The sequence below is a fragment of the Helicoverpa armigera genome, chromosome 26 (genome assembly GCF_030705265.1).
Source record: "Helicoverpa armigera isolate CAAS_96S chromosome 26, ASM3070526v1, whole genome shotgun sequence".
NCBI lineage: Eukaryota > Metazoa > Arthropoda > Insecta > Lepidoptera > Noctuidae > Helicoverpa > Helicoverpa armigera.
The window spans coordinates 1,619,269-1,635,217 of record NC_087145.1 but is presented as its reverse complement, the minus strand read 5'-3'; the positions used below and the strand labels follow the sequence as shown (position 1 = coordinate 1,635,217).

Here is a 15,949-nt window from a genome sequence, read left to right as displayed (position 1 = left end):
GGAGATGTAACTAGGTAAGGATGTAGAAGAATCTAAATGCTAACCTAAAAACATGATGTTGCTGGGGAGTTTGATTTGCACTTGTTCTTCCTGATAGCAAAGCATAGAAGGTAGTAAAGAGTTGTCTTTTGTGACAGTTCCATTAAAAACTGCTGATTCAGACTTTGTCAGAACGAATATTGACTTTAGAACATCTTAGCGCTTAGGTACATTTTCCATTTCACAGCCTGTCGCTCGGGCAAATTAGAAAGAAACCTCTGACTCTAGCGCTTGTTAGATGATTTAACCTGCAACTCACTCGTTAAGAAGAAGGTTTTATTTTGTAACATTACGGACATTTCAGAGCGCCTAGAGCTTCCAGGAAAGGTAACGTAGTTCCTGATGCATTCTTCGACCACCACTTCTTTCAACAACCATTCTACATACCTACATACCTACCTACTTACATAAATAATTCATGCGTTTTTCTTATCAAACCTGATGTTTTGAGAGTCCATGATGGCAGGTATGCTGTTCAGAATTGCCTTTTCATATTTTCAGTATGTAAATCTATCTTTATTCTATGATCTATCAAGAAAAATGTCAACGTTACATAGCCTTCTTATGCCAAACTGATATCCATTTACCTGCTGGTTTTTATGAAATTTGTATTTGTGTAACAAATTAAAGTTGTGTATCAACAATAATTAAAGGAAATAAGTTACGAACAAAAATGATAGACGGATCCGAGTTACCCATTTTCGCGTTTACACAATACTTCAGCGTTACGTTAAAAATGTTTCTAGTTGTCTCTAGGTATGTGGTAACTTTAATTTGGTTAACAACGTGTTTTGTACGCAGTTTTATTAACTTATAGGTTTCCGCGATCGCCGAGTCCCGGGAAAACTTTCATTCAGGTCCTGAATATACATGCGTAGGTATTTAGTGCCCAAGCTTCACGATAAGCAAAATTTTGACTGATTTATGGATAACTAAACTTACTAAACTACTATATTACTTTACTCAGCTTCTATCTGTCTTTTTCAACGGTCTACCACTAGACATTCTAACTAAGCCTTCTACTTGGTTATCCTTAGCTCCGTTTATATCAGACTTCGTCCATCGCACACTTGATGCAATCTATCGAAATTTTCTCAGTTGTAGATAAATTAAGGAACCCATATCATTATTCTTCTTCTTTCGTGTCGATGACATGTCTTATAGTGAGACTACACTTTGTCAGCCCAATATGCCGCCACAGCGAGAGCACGATCACTAATAGACCAGGCATCCAGGATTTCTTATAATTTATAAGGAAGAGTGGTAAGGGCAGATTTGATCCCGCATTATTCACCATTAGGAACCTCAGGTATTTAGGTACTAGGGCTGCGGAATTGTTCGAAAGAGTTACAGCGACCCTGGTACATAAGGGGTTTTAGAAGGAACATAGTGGGTTTAGTCAGTAAGAGTCTGACACTCCCTCACGCTGCACCCACAGCGGGATTCATTTGATGATTTCCCATCAAAAAGGAAAAGGTATGTACAGCTTATCCCAAGGTCTAAAAGCGTGTTGATTATATTCTGTTTACGCAGACATTTTACTATGTCATTGTTTACCTCCATAAAATTTTATTGGCGTAGATTATACACGAGTATATGTAATAACAAAACATTGCATTTGCTATATAAATATTATACACGTATAGGTGAATTCCCGGCTCAGTACCGTTCTGTAAAATATTCGCTTTTTAATTAAATATTTACTTGTGAATATTTGATTATTATTTAAGGTAAGTAGTAAAAATACTTGAGGGTATTGTAGGGGTCAAGGTAGCTGGTTACTCACGATCACTTACGGGACTCACCCCCTTTTTTTAACGACGTCAAAAATCATCAAAAGACCCCTCCTTCTGTGGGTTTGCAGCGGTGAAGGAGTGTCAGACTCTTACTGACTAAAAACCGTCATGTTCCGTCGTAGGCCTTTTATATACCAGGGCCGCGGTAACTCTTTCGAACAATCCCGTAGCACGGGATTCACCCCTGTTACGAAGTTTGTGGTTGTTTAATGATAAATTATTTACTAACACAAACATACGAACTTTTACAAGGTAAATTGATTTCATTAGATGTCTGTACAACCATTTTATCGTCCCACTGTTGGGCACCGGCCTCCTCTCAAACGGAGAAGGATTGAGCGTTAATCATAACGCTTTATTACGCTTATTTTATTAAAATACTAAAGAAAAAATTCAAAAAACTCGTAACCGTAATTCAGTTTTATTTTTAAATATTTTGTGTGTTAGGATAACCTGAGATTTTTCAGCTTTTTCATTTCATATTGAGAGTATTTTGATTTATGTATAAGTTTTATATGGAAGGTAAACCAACTTAATAATTTCGATACCTATTGACTTAATAGCTGAAACCACAACAATGGCGTGTATTTACCATAAATAAATTAAAATAAATACCTAAGTAATAAACATATTTCAGTTGCTTAATTACCAATATCCATTGGCTCATTAGTGAAATTAAATTAATAACAAAATAATATGAATTTCAGGAAGAATTTCGGCCTAAAATATTATCCTTAATTAATCTTAGTATTAATGTTATTTGCCTGTTTGCATAATATGTTTGTTTATCGGCAGGCCTGAGGATTTTGGCCTTGAAGGCTTATTGGAATTGGGAACCAAATTATAAGAGGTAGGTAACTTATTTCAGAGCACATACACTGGGATAAATCTACGGCCCCCACGTAAATTAACGAAACTGTAATACCTTTTACAAGAGAGCAATTTTAAATCTTTCTATTCTTTTCAGTCTTTTCTCAACTATGTCGGGGTCGGCAGTATCAGCGTATGCAGCTAAGTACCAGTGTTTTACAAGGAGCGACTGCCTATCTGACCTCCTCAACCCAGTTACCCGGCCAACCCAGAACCCCTTTTTAAGACTGGTGTCAGACTTACTGGCTACTGACTACCCATAACGACTGCCATAGATGTTCAAATGACAGCCGGGACCTACAGTTTATCGTGCCCTCTGAAAGAGTCCAAGATATATTAAGAAAGTTTTTTTTTTGTAATTTATTTACCCAATCGGCCGCCACGAGTTGTCTGATCATCAATTAAGAAAAAATAAATGGCAAGTAATTAAAAATAACTCGAAAAACTCACACCACTCCTGATAAATACAATCTAAACCCAAAACTAATTAGCAAATATTTAATCTTTTAGTAAATTAAAATTGTTTGTTAGAACAATTTACCTGTTGTTACAACAATATTGCTATTAAAGCCATTATCCTAGTTGCTGACCGAAATATTAATCATTTTATATAGTTTATATATCTAATTTATATTATTAATAAACCAATTTGTGTAAACTTGCGGTTTACAGTTACATAATTAAATAAATAACAATAAATACCTAGAAGGTATTTTGAGTATTTACCTAATACCTATTTCGTTTGTTTGTAAGGAGATTAGCCCACTGCGCAGGACATATTATAGTTCACAAGCATTTGCGCAGACACAGGTGCACTCACTATTCCTTCACTCTCATAGCCCGATGGGACGGCAATCCGACACGACCGGAGAGAGATCAGGCATCGGAGAGCACGTAAATGTCGGTCCTGCACGGTGTCAAGTAATCATAAGTTAACTGAATCAATTTAGTACACAGTTAGTTTAGTCTCACGATTGATTCACGTAGGTTTTTGTGCAGGTACGGGAAGTCATTTCCACGCTTGGAAACTCCTGAAACAGCCAAGATTATAAAATAAATTTTATTTAATGTTTTTAAGATAGGTACCTGTGTATACTTCTTCTTCCACCTGTCCTGTTCCCAATTTTATGTGTGGTCGGCGCAATATGTCTTCCGCTTCCATTTTCCCCTGTCACTCGTCATACTGACACTCACTCCCTTCCTATTCATGTCATCTTTCAGGCAATCCATCTTTTCTTAGGTCTTCCTCTTTGTATACCTAGGTATTAAAATAAACAATATAAAAAGAATCTTCCGGAATCAACGACAATAGGGTGTAAGATGATGATGTAAAAAAAAACCCATAGACACACTTTTATTGATAATGTTTTTATTTATTATAAACGTAAACTCGTAAACACACAAGCAAATCGTTTAATTTATTCAAAAACCGAGGCCCACGGCGATAATCCTTATATTTACTAACCATATTTATTTAAATGTCTACAAACTATTATATACGTGTACGTTTTAGTTTTACATACAATCATACAGCCTTGAAAAAGTAGCAAAATATTATAGTTATTATAGTTTTGTCCTCAAAGTTAATTACAATTTTTGGAAGCGATAGATGCTAGAATTAAGTTGCTATGCGTTATCGTTATGGGAAATAGTTACTAATATTTAAATAGTTGACAGATAAATAACTAGATTAAATTTAAAAAAAGTTTTTTTTCTCTTGTTCTGTTTTGCCACAGTATTTCTCGTTTTTTATTATAAATGAGGTAAGTAGTAAATTATTTCTAGCTTTTGTCATTCATTCGTTTTGTCACTCATCGAAATTCATTCATCATAATTACAAATAGAATTGAAATGAGACTATGAATTGAAAGAAAGGCAAAGATTCAAATCCGAAAATTAGACGAAAAGGGATTTTAAGTTTCTTTTCATTTGGAACCCAGCAGCACCGGCAAGCAAACACATTGGTAAGCAGCTGAATCCGGTTAGACTGGAAGCCGACTCCAACATAGTTGGGAAAAGGCTCGGGAGATGATAATGAGCACCGGCAAGCAGAATAAGCATATCATCATCTCTAGAGGTATTCAAAGACTTCATTAAATAAGTACAAGGGTATTTATTTTTATCCGATTAGGGGAAACCTAAAAGCATGCTATCAGACTAACTGAAATGCATAATGTTGCTGTGCCCTAACAGGGTCTACAATAAGTCCTTGGCTTTAAGCCAACTGCAACACCTGAAAAAAACTTTCGTAAGGGAAGAATTATCTGATTATGACTACTTCTGCAAAAGATAGAAATTAAGTAGGTAATGGGGAATGGAAGACATACAACTGAAAAACGTTATAAATAAAAATAAGTAAATAAATAAATACGGGTAGTCAGAAGCTCGTAAGTCTGACACCAATGTAACCAAGGGGTTGCCCGGGTAACTGGGTTGAGTAGGTCAGATCGGAAGTCGCTCCTTGTAAAGCACTGGTACTCAGCTGAATCCGGTTAGACTGGAAGCCGACCCCAACATAGTTGGGAAAAGGCTCGGGAGATGATGAAATAAATGAATATTGAATGAACTTGGTTAAAAAGAGCAGGTTAAATCTACAGCGAATCCGTAACTCGTGGATTTTGAAATTAACGATTTACAGTGCAGCAAAGTTTTTGTCCTTAAAAAACTCTTTGGAACTTTTTGTAGCAGCTACATTTATACTTAAGAAAATCGATCTCAGTGGCGTGCACTTGGAGAGGCCTATGTCCAGCAGTGGACTGCGATAGGCTGATGATGATGATGATGATGATGATGATGATGATACATTTATACTGTTTCTCGAGTCCACGGTTAGTATTTACTTATCTAGGTCAAAATCTTAGATATACCATAAAGATTTGACTAATCATTATTGACTAACTAACTCCTAGTCTTAAAACAACAGTTCTAATAAGCAGCATAATCCGACTACAAAAACAATCCTGTAAAATTGATAAATATCTATAAAATACAGAAAGACAACGCCGTATAAATACGAGTTAATACAAAACTATTACATTTGACGGCGAATGCACGAGCATGACTCCATATTTTTACTCGGTAAACAAAAACAATGTAAAAATAAAACGACAAGACCGCTCAGAACAAAACCAAAGAGAAAAGACCAGAGACAAGGTGTTTCAAATCAAAGGAGGTTGGAGTTAAAAAGAAACAATTATGACTATAGCTATTAAAAAGGTTTAAATTGTAAGCGGTCAGCTAGTTTTAAAAATAAATCGCGAACGGCGTCCGCCTCGTTCGCGTTCCACATTCGAAATAATAATTGTATTAAGGAAACATGAGCGGCGCGCATGTGTTTGTTTGTTTGTTTACCCGCCGGTGACGTCATATGTTTATTCTCGCGGGGAGATCGGGGAGATGCGGACGTGTCAGTAGTTTTGTTTTATTTTTTTTGTTGATTTCTTGTAAATGTTGGAGTGCTTTTTTGAGTATTTCGATATTTTGTGGTAAAGGGTGGATTTTGTTTAGACGTTAGTAGGTTTAGTTTTAAAGTTTTCTGGACATATCTATGTGTATCTAGATACTTAATAAAAGACACAAGAAAATTCAAATGTGTTGAAAGTTAGCGACATAATTCATCATTTGTTACCATCGGTTTTCCAGCAGAACTTGGTTGGAGCAGAACCAGAAGGAATATTTATTCTTGAGAAAAGAAAACTGGTTCATGTTCATATATGTCTGTTTTTTTTACTTACATTATGAAGTTTTTAAACCAGTTTTCGAAGTAGTTTGCAAAATCGATAAAACTTTTGTCGTAAGAATGTTTCGAAAACTGTGGTAGTTTTAGAAAATTACTTAAATGTACTCCGAACTTTGCTTGAGAAAAGTAAAACATTTTAATAGTAATTTTTAAAATAAGACCATCTTTTAGGTTTTTTGGGCGTCATGCGTCATCGTTCCACATTCCCAGGAAAAATTTACCTCTAATTTCCAAATTCGGATAAAGAGCCCTCTTTTGAAACTAAATACCTACAATTAACCACCAGAATTATCAGAATTATGGAAACACACTTGATGATCATGATGGTATTGTCCTATGCCAAAAATAAAACATTTCTACAGATTTACTAAAATTCCCAAAAAAGTTATTTTTACATCAAGATAGTATTAATTAACTTTCATTAACGTGTGTTATGTAAATTCCGTGTAAGTTTTAGAAAATCGTATAATGATGACATATCGCAGGACATAATGAATGAGCCTCGTCTGGCCGAGGATGTCACCGTGGCCGCGCTGCCCCTTGTTTACACACGCACACAGCGGCGCGCACGCACACAGCGCCGCGCCCGTCGCCCGCTTATTTAGGTATATTGTTGTTTATTTTATTCGGCGCTATGCTCCGACACGGGCCGAGCCTTTCGACTCAGTTTTAACGCGCACGTTTTATGAAACGACAACTATGCGTCGATGTTCGCTCGCCGGCGATAATAATTATTCATATCGGAACCGTCTCTAGCGACCGAAATAGCGACGCGGTAAACAAATTCGCGATTTTATTGCCCGGCCCTCATTGTAACAAGGTGTTTTTTTTCTTCGATATTTACATTTTATTTATTTTTTTCATAACCTATTCGCACGCTCGCCGGTGGTTCGGTTGTCTCCGCGAATCTTAATGGTAGTTAATCATAGTTTATTTTTACCGCGCAACGTGTGTTAATAAGTGGGGCCACTTGTCGTCGTTTCTTTTATTTCGCCATAGTGTTTGATTAAAACTCTGCAATTGAATTGCGGAAGCAATTTCGGCCGTGAAAATAATGTTCGCGAATTTGTAACGCGGTGAAGAAGACAGTAAGCATGAAGACTCAATAATAATGATTACTATTTCAATTTTGATGAACAACTCCGATGAGTAATGATAAAGATAATGATCGAGTAGAAGTCCTGTTTTGACAGTTTTACATTTAAATGTGTTCGGCGCGCTTTTGGAAGTTTTGTTAATTTGAAGTAAGTTTTGGCGGGAACGCGAAGTGCTAAGAAGTAGGCTGCACAGAAAGTTTGGAAAAGTGTTAAGTACACATCGGATGCTGGCGAGTGTTTTTTCAACGCGTTTTCGAGGCTAAGCGCTAGTTGTTTGAACAAGTGTGTTTTCTAATGGATTTATTTTGAGGTGAGTTTAAATTTACTTGTGTGTTGGTGTTTGTATTGTTTGCTCTTCGTGTTTTGTGTGCGTGTTCGCGCCGGTGGCGGGAAACCAAATACCTAGCCGGTTCCGTGCATGTGTGAGTGTACAAACAATACGCATGTGTGCGTGCGCGACTTATTGTCACTTTGTGTAAGAGGGGAGACAGGGAGGGAGAGGTTACTTGTCATGTATTTAGGCGAAGACGAACTTTGATGAGTTGACTTTTTAATTTATGTGCACCTTTTATGGCAATAGGAAAAAAATGTTGAGACAAGAAACGTCATAATATTATATTTGCTCACGTATCGGACGTCTCCACATTTATTTAGGTTTATTGATTTTTGACATCACACTACCAAAAGTTTTATGTAAACGCGAAATGTAATTAAACTTAATTTCTGTAGAGCGTTGTCCCCGTGGAAAATGAGGCCTCCATGTTTATTTTACATTATGGGAACAAAAGAAGAATAACTTGGTATAACTAAACATATAACCAACTAGGTATGTATCTGGTAGGTATCTACTAGAACCTGAAAAAGTTAAAAATAGTTCATCCATGGTACCAGTAAACAATTGAGAAAAATACATAAACAAGCTATCTAATTAAATTTAAATTATTCTTATACCAAGATAGGTAACTAAAATTTTCCCTACAAAAACTTGTAATAGGTTGATTCCATTCACAAATAAACTCGGAAAAAGGTAGGAAACTACATGCTTATAATGTAAGAATTAATTAACATATAAAACAAGAAAAATATAACTGCTATTACTATCTACCTACTGAGCTAGACAACCAAACAAAACAAAATTAGGTAATAAAATATTACACAACTAGCTATTTCCCGCGGTTTCACTCTCTTCTCGAGATAACTCCTTACGTCAATTAAATAAAAACTTTTCAAAAACCATCTCCTTAGTTTAGTCCCATCTTTCTTCATTTCCATATGCTGCTTAGCCTTTTCCCAACTATGTTGAAGTCGGCTTCCAGCCTCACCGCATGTAGCTGGACTCACCAGTGTTTTACAAAGCGCTGCCTATCTGACCTCCGTAACCCAGTTACCCATGCAAACCAATACCCCCAGGTAAGACTGGTTGTCAGACTTACTGGCTTCTATCAAATTTAAATTCAATCAGTACAACATTTTTACCAATTTTGAAAAATAAATTTAAAGTTATTATATTTATTTATTTGATACTTCTTGTACATACAGTACAATGGCATACAGTAAAATTATACGCATTTATTGGTAAGAATGAATTAATTACCACAAATTATTTACTCCATTTATTAGGTATACCTATTTACTTTTAAGTTGTAGGTACATTATGTTTTGTAGGTTACACGGCTAGACAATAAATGATTCATTCTAGTTTGATTCGCTTCGGCAATCAGGAAGGAAAAAATATTTTAACATCATTTTAATAATCTTATCGCTGTTGTTTATCATTACTGCACGCAAGTCATTTATTTATTATTTATTCATTATTCTATTTTAGTTTTGTTTTATTAATTGTTTTTTGAAAAATAATTTAATTTATTTAACTTTTTTATATATTTCTATAGTATCTCAGATTGCCCCAGTCTACTCATTTTATTTTAGCAATTGACAGTTATCTGTGGATCCGTTGCTTTGTAGAGTATGAAGTTTTAAATATCTTCATATTTATGAACTACCTATGTCAAATATCAATCCCTAATCCCAAAAGAACGGATAGATTGGTAATTGAAATCTGCATATTATCAAACCCGAAATGGTGATAAATCTTTTAATTTCCATAATCTTAATAATAGACGAAAATAAATAAAAAAATAAGACACCTACCTGATAAATCGCATATTATATCCAAATGATCCCAGTCTACTCTTTCTGACAGAGTTGACAGTTAATTTATCAAATCATGAATTCATCAAATCTTATAATTTTCATAACGTAAAAAAGTTATGAAATAAATATTAATCACAAAATAAAATGCCTACCCAAAGAGACAGAATGATCTGTTAATCACATAGATACGAAAAGTTTTTTTTCAAAATCACTCAACAAAAATGTCGCGTTGAGACTGGGAAAGGCAAATAAGGGTTCGGAATTAAAAACAAGGGTTCAAACCCTCGTGTAGGAAAGTTTTTTTATTTATTTTTAAATCCGAAACGGTATTTTTTGTTCTATGTCAATATTTCATGAATGTATTTGGTACCTACATATTATATTTTACATTTATGTAAATGGGTATTATATGCAACTGTAAAACTATTTGTGCATGTTAATAATTTAGTTAGTTGTGTACTATAATTAATTAAAACTATGTACATTTATTTCTTTCATATACTTGAGAGAAATTATGTACAATCCTATATATAATTTTTAGCCAAAGTTGACAATGAGTTCTTAACACTAGAAGGGCCGGGCTTTATGCTATACCTCTTAAGACTGCGCACCGTTAATGTGATAGGTATTTTTTTTTTTTAATATGGATGTAGCTTAACAATAGCAAATTAGGAAAAGTCATAAAATATGAAAAGAAACAAAGACATACTTAGTTTGTGAAATATTTAACAATGAAATTGCCGTCAATTTGACTGTCTTTCTAGTGTTACTGGAGAAGTATGAATTTCAGTTTTTTTAAAATAAAATCTGGATGTCAAGATGGAACTGGATATCTAGTATTGCAAGGTCTAAAGATTTTATGACATAAATTAAGACTTTACGTAAAAATCGCTCTTATATTTTATTTCCTAATAAATCAGGATTATAAAAAAACCTAATAATATATGACATGAATAATTAATGCACTTTAGGAATTATTTAAATTATGTCTAGGAAATACTTGAAAACGTCACTTAATTGATTCGTCGTAAATAGGTATTTTATTTCATAAAACCTGTAATAATCCTAAAAATAAAACTTGAAGCTATACAACTATTATTACATACTAATTAAGGCTTAAGATTGTCACACTCCTCACAACCTGGGGAGATTTGTCCATACTCATCGTTTAGGTCATGACAACCACGTCCTTTCCCGGTTGCTAGGGAGATGACTCCACTATTTCTTCTCCCCAGCAAAAACACATACGAAGTGGTGAAGAGCGGTCTTTGGCTCCAGTCTTTTATAAACTTGACTGTCAAAAAGTGCTGATTTTCAATCTACATACTTTGAATAAATGACTTTTTATCTTTTCCCAATTGCCAAACTCACCCGTCCGTTGGTGCTGAACAAGAGGCGAGGCTCTGGCGACCGACTGGTGGCGGTATAACCACCACACAGCACCAAGTGGGATATTAAATGTCTTGCTTTAAAAATACTAAAAAATATTCCGTTAAGGTATCATCATCAGCATTTTATCGTCCCACTGCTGGGCACAGGCCTCCTCTCACACGGAGAAGGATTGAGCGTTAATCACCACGCTTGCTCAATGCGGGTTGGTAATTTCAGACCTTATAGTCCAGGTTTTCTCGAGATGTTTTTCTTCACCTTTAATCAGTCATTAGTGTAAAGATATTAGGTGTCCAAGATATAAATTATTATGCATTTTAAAACAATTACGTATAAAAATAATAATGTATCATTATTATTTCATGAAGATATAGGATAAGATTATCTGCGTGAAGATATTCTTTATTTCAAACTATAACTGAAAGCTTTTGCGTAAACTATGTACCTACATAAAGCGACTTATATAATTTTTAGGGAACTCCCAATCCGTTTTATTAGTACTTTACAGGTTAAAGATCATTAACGATTAAACATCAAATTGTTAATTTGTTATCTGTTCTTTTTTCGTACCGATTTTCCTTACGGTTTTACTGTGGAAACCCCCTTTTGCTGCTGAAACCGGAAAAAATAGCGGAAAGTAATTTTTGAAGTAAGTTTACACTTACGGTGAGTTGCACCATTTAACTACAACGAAAACTGAACCATTTTCGGTAGTAAAATCACTGATTTCACCAATTGATGGGCGGCAAGTATACAGCTGGTTATGGTTTGGTTATCGTTATAGTTAAAAGTTAAAAGGAGCATCTGGGTCTTAGAATCATGCCTACCAGTTAACAGGGTTAGGGAGTCGTTCGACGTAACACTAAAAGGTACCCTGCTGTTTACGGGTAAACTGGAAACCGAATAACATACATAAGTATACTAAACTTCAGTTGTAAGATTATTCCGTTGAGTACATCATTATGTAATAAATAGCTTTAGAGTACCTATTCATTTCAGTAAGGACTTATCAAATTAAAAAGATCTAGCTAGATACTATGTTTTACACGGTTAGCGTTTTTTCCGCGGTTTCATCCGTGTCCTGTGGGGACTACGCCCGTACCGTAAAATATAGCCTATAGCGCAGATATGTAGCTTTCCAATAGTAAATTTTAGAAATCGGTTCTGTAGTTTCGGACCTTTTACAACAAAACAAACACAGACCTCGCTATTAGGTATATTGTATAGAGTTTAGATAAGCACTTATCGAAAACCCTGAAATTCAGCTTCAAATCTAGTCACAGGACAAATACCAAAAAATCAACAACATTTTTCACCATTTATCACTTACATGGTTACTGTGCCTCAGACATACCTACGATATATATGATAATTAAATTTAAATTATGCGAAATGGTTAAACAAATGGTTTTGCATACAGTCGTTTAAACAAATAAGCTTTTTAGGCAACTTGGCAACCCGCGATCATCATAACATAAACTATTTTTTTTAACGCACACATACGCAGTTTTTGTCGTTGTGTGCGTGTGCGTGTAGGCGTGACGGCCCGATAATGTTATCGGACCGAGCCTTGCAAAAATATACAACAAACATACATAGTATATGTAATGTACATATAGCACAGGTGTGGTTTGTTTCTCGATAATTATGTAGCCGAAAATAAATAATATAAGTTCTTCACTTACCTCTCTTGTTCTGTGAGGCTTCCTAAGGTGGTCCGCCATTTTTTTTTCACATTTTTCATTGTAATACAATGGTGAAATGTCTATTTTTAAATTGTTTGTAACTAAATGAGAACTAATTGGAGGTGTGAAAAATTATATTTGTTTAATTATGTAAGTAAGCATTTGCATTATAATTAAGTAAAAGAAAGACATGGCGTACTAAAACAAGAATTTTAATTTTCTGTGGCATAAATTATAAAAATCTACTTTTTTTGGAAATTGATAAGTAGGTAGGTACTTAAAACGTTTTTCCTTCAATAATGTTCGTCTGTAAATTATGTAACAAATATTTCATTATTTATAATTCATCATATTGGACATCTTTGGCAGTCAACCAGTCTTACCAAGGGGTACGGGTAGCCCGGTGGGTTGAGGAAGTCAGATAGGCAGTCGCTCCTTGTAGAACACTGGTACTCAGCTGTTAAACTGGAAGCCGACCCCAACATCGTTAGGAAAAGTCTAGGCTAGATGAGATTGTATTACGTCGGCCCGTAACAAACATTTTCAAATGCAAAACCATCCATTGATTTCCATTCAGCCAGCAAATCCGAATTCAAATTTCGAATACCTACGCATCGCGCGCCAAAATAACCGCTCCACGTGTTGCCAGTTCATCTAAAAAGTTTACATGTACGCAATTTTAACGCAAAATTACGCCTTCCTACTGATAAAACAAAAACAACCTAAATAATGTAGCGGCCTCGAAATCTAAATAAATTGCTATCAGCAACGTTTCCGACCTCCTTTTGCTTCCTAAACATTTGAAATTGGCGCGTGCCTTCATAGACCACGATTTATTGTTCGTTGTTTTTTTTTTCGTAGGTACAGATTATTTTGTATTGTTATGCCTAGTGTTGCGAAAAATCGTGAAGTAATTAGGTTTGCTGAAATATTTTTTTTAGGTGTTAAAAATAGAAGATAATATTAGCGATAATTTTTACAAGGCTTTATGGCTTAAAATACGCTCCTCATGAATCACTTTGTAAATTGGTGAAAACCTCATGAAAATGTGTCACGTAGTTTTTCATGGACAGAACGACAGACGCTTCTGAATGCTATATTAGTCTATCTATATATTCTATGTATGTAAAGTGAAAACATTTTTTCAACCTTTAGGCTTACAATGTTTTGAATAATATTCTATAATCGTATTTATGATAGTACGATAAGAATTTTGAGACATCTAAAATACAACATTTTTCCTCGTGTGATTCAAGTTTCTTGAGTATTTTCTAAAAATGAATATACATAGAAACAAAATCTCTTCAGTCGAGTTTTTCCGAAAATTTTAGTTACACATTGGTGTAGAATATATACTTACGATTTTTATTGTTATTGTTATATGTAAGTACTTACGTGTTTCATGCCAATGTAATGAGTTCATATTGATTTATTTAACACTCTGTTATTAATTAAGTCATTTAACTTTCATGAAAATCAACACAGTGGTTGATCTACATATAAAATACATATGATACCTATAAAATACAAATTTAATTTATATTTCACATTATTACTATGAACAACATTTTCTGAAAGGATTTTCGTGAAATTTTCACCAATCGATTGAAACATTCATGGCAAAGCTTTTGGTGTCTATATGTATAAATAAAGTCGGCACGCTGCTATAGGCACGGTTTCTTGTAAAATATAATTTATTTAATAATATGTGTATAGATAAACAATAAATAAATACTATAAAATCTATTTACACTACAACGTGATCTCTAAATGAGTTCAATACATTTATTTCATAAAATTGATCCAGTTGAGCCAATCAATCACTCATATCACAACACTACTCATTGTCTATGGTTGCACTGACGCCATATTTGTTTACAAGATAACAAGCTACTTTATATTGCAATGCGATAAAATGCAGTTTTATTTCTTACAAGTAGGTAATCCTACTTATATTATGAACTGCCAATTAATCCTACTATACTGTCAATATAATAAACACGAAAGTTTGTAATTACCTACCTATTTTTTATAACTACCTGTTTTCCCGCGGTTCCACCCGTACTTGGACAAAATATCGCCGATATTGTAGCTTTCAAACAGTGATTAAAAAATCGAATCGGTTCAGTAGTTTTGGAGCCTTTAAGGATACAGACAAAGAACAAAAAGAGCTTTCTCTCTATTTTATTAATAATTTAGACTTAATAAAAGCAATTATTATCATAATGTCCCCATTTTTTAATTACGAAAGAAACATGTTTGATTTTCAAACCCATTCAACGTTTTGAACGATTATTTTACTGAAACTTTCAAGCAAGCGATAATCTTACGAGCTTTAATTCAACTTGTTATTATTTTTATTAGTTGAGTTTTTAAACTTCATAAAATAATATAAAATTCATCCAAATAAGTGTGTTAAATAGTGATAAACTTAGCATATTGTTATAACGACTGTTTCCACCAGTTTTAGCAGTAGCTATTCATATATTTATGCTACAATTTATATTCAAACTATCAATATATTAATATATCTATAAATGATTATCATCTCGCCCGGATAAAGCATGCCCTTTGCTTGTGACGCGCGTTCCGTATCTACGCACAATCTACTCTATATAGTGACAAATAAAAATGTTTGTTTTACATAAAACCTTATTATTATTATCTGTATCAGTTGCGTTTGTTTTTCGCTAATATTTCGTATGTATTGATTTATTTGTCTATACTAATCTAAATTGATATTATGAAGAGGAAAACCATTTGATTTTTGTCTGTTTGTTTGTACCCTAAAAGCTCCAAATCTACCGAACCGATTTGAGAAATTCTTTCACTGTTGGAAAGCTACACTCTTCCCGAGTAACATAGGCTATATTTTATCCCGACACTGGCAGTAGTTGCCACGGGACGCGGGTGAATCCGCGGGAAAACAGCTAGTGACAAATAAAAATGTTTGTTTTACATAAAACCTTATTATTATTATCTGTATCAGTTGCGTTTGTTATTCGCTAATATTTCGTACGTATTGATTTATTATTTGTTTCTATGTTATCTATTTAGTACTTGATTGGAAAAACCGGCCTAGTGTGAGTCGGAATCTCGCACGTAGGCTTCCTTTCCATGATCTACAAAATGAGAAATAAAATCACGTTCGTTGTATGGGAGCTTACCCCTTAAAATATT

General features: G+C 34.2%; 1 protein-coding gene across 11 annotated transcripts in view; it reads left to right on the top strand.

The window, feature by feature from the left end:
- The first annotated feature begins 7,037 nt into the window (after positions 1-7,037).
- Positions 7,038-15,949, top strand: part of Foxp (Forkhead box P) — a 60,298-nt gene continuing 51,386 nt past the window's right edge. For 4 of the 11 annotated variants that reach the window (XM_049849792.2, XM_049849798.2, XM_049849794.2 and 1 more), the window contains exon 1: positions 7,039-7,851. The gene's annotated coding sequence lies outside the window, so the exon portion shown is untranslated. Of the gene's footprint in view, positions 7,852-15,949 lie in introns of all 11 variants that reach the window. The other 7 variants (XM_049849790.2, XM_049849791.2, XM_049849799.2 and 4 more) reach the window with 4 other exon arrangements.